This window comes from Echinops telfairi, unplaced genomic scaffold, assembly GCF_000313985.2.
Source record: "Echinops telfairi isolate 266 unplaced genomic scaffold, ASM31398v2 ScPeMD7_23;HRSCAF=83, whole genome shotgun sequence".
Lineage (NCBI taxonomy): Eukaryota > Metazoa > Chordata > Mammalia > Afrosoricida > Tenrecidae > Echinops > Echinops telfairi.
The window spans coordinates 69,766,143-69,770,861 of NW_022103920.1; the positions used below are offsets into that span (position 1 = coordinate 69,766,143).

General features: G+C 43.5%; 1 pseudogene; it reads right to left on the minus strand.

Annotated features, from left to right (window-relative positions):
• Window positions 1–347: 347 nt before the first annotated feature.
• LOC115869202 lies at window positions 348–1,269 on the minus strand (annotated as a pseudogene).
• Between the last annotated feature and the right edge of the window lie 3,450 nt (window positions 1,270–4,719).

Sequence of the window (4,719 nt, forward strand, 5' to 3'; positions counted from 1 at the left end):
AAAGGAAGATATATAAAATAAAATAAATAAGCAAACTAACTCAGAGAGCTTAAATTCAAGAGAAAAAATATTGCTTCTGAAATGTTGAGAGGGTTATGATTTCGATAGGATGGACAAGAAATGTCTCATTGAGAAACTGACTTTTTTTTGGCTGGGGACAGCCTATTTTATTGATGGTACATGACAAGGTTGGCTCTCTAAGCCACTCCCCTTCTCTCGGATCCTGGATGGAAACGTTCTGTGATGGGAACGTCTCAGCATGTTGGGGCATTGAGTTGGGGCAAAGACGACCCAGCAGCTGAGGTCCTTTCTCCTTCTCCGGTGCTGTTGCTGGTGGTTCAGGGGCCTCATTCTTTGGAAGTCATGTGGACCATCAGGTAGCCAAATTCACTGTGATACCAGGAATAGAGCTTTGACAAAGTGATCATTGAAGGCCACGTTGGTCCCAACATCAAATGTGGATGAGTGGGTGAAACTGATGAAACTACAAGAGACAACCTCTTGCTCAGTGTAGCCCAGGATGCCCTTAGCTGACTATCCAACACCTGCTTCACCACCTTCTTGATGTCATCATACTTGGCAGCTTTCTCCAGATGGCAAGTAAGATCCATGACTAACACATTGAGGGTGGGGACTTGGAAGGCCAAGCCAGTGTGTTTACCATTCAGCACCGGTATAACCTTGCTCATAGCCATGGCAGGGCCCACAGATGCAGGGTTGATATTCTGTGCAGCCCCATGGCTGGTGCACCAGGCTGGTGCACCGACTGTGGCCATGAGTCCCTGCCTGTTGCCAAAGTTGTCATGAATACCTTGGTTGGCGGGTACAAACATGATGGTGCAGGAAGCATTGCTGACAATCCTGATAGAATTGTCATGCTTCTCATGGTTCACATCCATCACATCATCTGCCTATTGGGGCATAGGCAGAAAGGGTGAGATGATCACCTCTTTGGCACCTCCCTTCAAGTGAGCCCCAATCTTCTTTATGGTTGTGAAGACACTGATGAGCTGTAATGATATACTTGGTACCAGCATCATCCCACTTGATAATGGCAGAATCTCACTCCTAGAAGATAGAGATGAAATTCCCACTGATGATAAGCTTCCTGTTCTCAACCTTGATGTTGCTGTTTTTACTGGTGGAATCATACTGGAACATGTAGTTCATGTCAATGAAGGAGTCATGGATGACAACAATGGCCACTTTGCCAGAATTGAAAGCAACCCTGGTTACCAGGCACCTAATATGGCCAATCCCTTTCATCATTATGTCACCAGCAGCAGCTGGAACTCTACTGCATGTGCATGATGCCGAAGAGCCAAGAGCAAGAGGTAACCCCTGATGAGCATGAGGAAAATGTTCCTGAATATACTTGGAACAAAAACATTTCAGGGAGAGAGAAGAGCGCCTTTGATGAACCAGAAACAAGAGGGTACTGATTTGTTTCAAGAATAAGAAAGATGTCAATGTGTACATAGTCTAGAGGGCCAAAGAAAGGGAGAGACAGACTGACTGACTAGGAGATGCTGTCTTAAAGATAACAAGGGGAAGGAAGAGTAGTTTCCATGGTGATTCTAGATGACAGTAAAGGATTTGACCTTCAATGTGTATCATAAACGGAAACCACTGGAGGATTTTGAGTTAAATGTTTTAGCACATGATTCTGGCTTCTGCTATGAGAACACTGTGGGCAGGGTGGAAGGGGAGTCCAGGTGAGAGGGAATGGTGGCTTGGACCAGGGTGTGGCTATGTGAAGGAAGAAAAGTGGTTAGATTCTGGGTAAAGTTCAAAGACAGAGCCAACAAGATATAAGGAGTCATGGAAAGAGTAGTCGAAGGCAACACCAAAGTCAGGTAGAGCAAACAGAAGAAAGAATTTGGAGTGGACTAGTAAAGATACTTTTATTGTCTAGCAACGGAGTTGATGATTAGAGGTGGATTGGTATCAGCGTATTACCAGCTCAGGGATGTGCCTGTTTTGTTTGACTTGTGTTGGAAAATGTTTATTAAAAACAAAATCTACTCAATCTCAACTCAGAAATCTTCTCCACAAAAGTAAAAGAGAAAGAAAAAGTTGATTTTCAAATACGCATTAAACCAGGGCAATTATTCGAGGGCTACGCCATGAGAATTTCTTTCTTTTCTTTTTTTTTAATCGTTTTATTAGGGGCTCATACAACTCCCATCACAATCCATCCATACATCAACTGTGCAAAGCACATCCATAAATTCATTGCCCTCATCATTCTCAAAACATGTCCTCTCCACTTAAGCCCCCAGCATTAGATCCTCATTTTTCCCCTCCCTCCCCGCTATCCCCTCCCTCATGAGCCCTTGATAATTTATAAATTATTATTTTGTCATATTTTGCCCTGTCCCACGTCTCCCTTCACCCACTTTTCTGTTGTCTGTCCCCCAAGGTGGAGGTCACATATAGTTCCTTATAATCGATTCCCTCTTTCCAACCCTTTCTACCCATCTTCCCTCCACCCTCCCAGTATTGCCACTCACACTACTGGTCCTGAAGGGATCATCTGCCCTGGATTCCCTGTGTTTCCAGTTCCTATCTGTACCAGTGTACAACCTCTGGTCTAGCCAGACTTGCAAGGTAGAATTCAGATCATGGTAGTGGGGGCAGGGAGGAAGCATATTTAGGAACTAGAGGAAAGTTGTATTTTTCATCGTTACTACATCGTCCCCTGACTGGCTCATCTCCTCCCGGAGACCCCTCTGCAAGGGGGAAACCTTATCCCATCTATCCTGCAGCCCTGACCTTGCCCCTTCAGACTCCTTTTGTTCCCCAAACTCAAAGGACATTTGAAAGGAACACAATTTGAATCTCTCCAGGATGTCAAAATAGCCTTGGGTCTTGATGTAAATCAAAGAGCAGAATGCTTTGGGGGAAGCCTTAGAGAGATAAAAGCATTGTCTTCAGAATTGGATAGACCAGAGGTCCCTAAACTCATTGCCTTAGCTCTCTCTTCCATCCCCAAAAGTTACTCAGCAACCCCTAACAATGAAAAATGTTTGTCATAGTCGAGGATTATGTGCAATAATAAAGTGTAGGTATTTGTTTTGCAGCCGTCAACCCCCACCGAATGCATGTACCAGAGAAACTATGGATCCCTTGAGAAGAATAGGAATTTTATTTTTCTTGAGACTACTTATTTTTATGGGAGTGGCAACTCCATCTTTCTTCTGCACAGAAGCTGATGGATTTGAACCACTGGCCATGAGGTTAGCAGCCCAAACATATATCTGGCTGCAGCACCAGCTCCGAAATAACTGGTGGGACTGTGAAAGTAGGAGGTGCACGTGGTCCACTAAGGAGTTGGGCTAGCTCGTGAATAATGTAAATAAGGTTCATGTCAGTCTCCAGGCAGTGGGGTCACACATACAATCCTCATGTGACAATTGGTTAGTTTTGCCGTGCAGCAGGGCTTAAAGAGAGCCATCACAGATGTGAGAAGGAGGACCTTCTAAGGACTCGCAGAAGCAAGAGATGATCATGAGACAGACGGTGGACCTCGAAGCCCAAGGAGGCAGAAACCGAAGTGCCTTAGGGCTGGAGGCTTGCAGGTGGAGTGGGTCTCTCCCAGCTCTTGTCAGGGGATTGAGGTTTGTCATTTCACAGAGCTCGAGATGAGCACCTTCAGTCTGAGGCTTACTAGCAGAGGGGGCCCTTCATCCACACAGCTAAGCATTTTGTAGCACTTGTGTGAAGTACTACAGGCTTGGAAACCAACGGGGTCAGTTTTACTCTGTCCTATAGGGTCGCTATGCGAGGCTAAATGGGTTTGGTTTTAGTTTTTGTCTTCATGGATATAATGAGTCCTGAGCAGGGAGGTAATGTTGAAGGCATAGTCATTTTTCTCCCAAATGACAATGACCATCAAGTTTTGAATTCATATTTGTATCGGGCTCTACAGTTTTTAACTATTTTTATACTTGCATTTGCATGTTATTTGATTCCTGCTTCTTTTTTACTTCTTTATTTTTTTCTTCCTTAGCAGAAGAGTTGAAATGTAGTAGAACATAGATTGAATAATAAAATAAATGCTTGGTAGTGACTTTGACATAAATACCCCCAGACATAAGGACTTTGGGTTAATTTCACAAGATTCTACTACAGTCCAGCATCAAAGACTTTAAGAACTCATAAAAACCCCCCCCCCAAAAAAAACCAGCCTCAACTGTTTGGTGGTATCAAATGAATACATCAGAGGTTGGCGTGATGACAGCAATTTATGGAGCCTTTCCATAGCCCCATCCAGAATCTCCTGAGTAGAAACATGTTTATGAATAAAGTATCCTAGTTCTTATATGTGGAGCCAGTATAATAACCCTTAGCTTTGCACTGCACACTAGCTGGCTAATGAATTTCCATGGCGTCATCTTTCTCACATTTTGTGGAGTGAAGTCATGCTGATGGTCATGACCTTTATAGACTATCTGATCCGTACAATGAGGATTTAGATTAAGGATATTTCTGTTTTGCTGATTGGAAAATTAGCTGCTAATTTGGTTATAATTGTATATAAAAGAAGAAAAACAGATTTCTGGGTAGACTGATTTGGTGTGTTTTTGTTAATCTTTAGAATGAAGGTGAGTGGAAGATAAGACATATGATGGGGTAGCCCAAAAAACCTGGAATTGCACTGGGGAGAGCAGAGCTTTTGAAGTACACATTTTCCCCCAGAGGTGACCATCAAGCAAC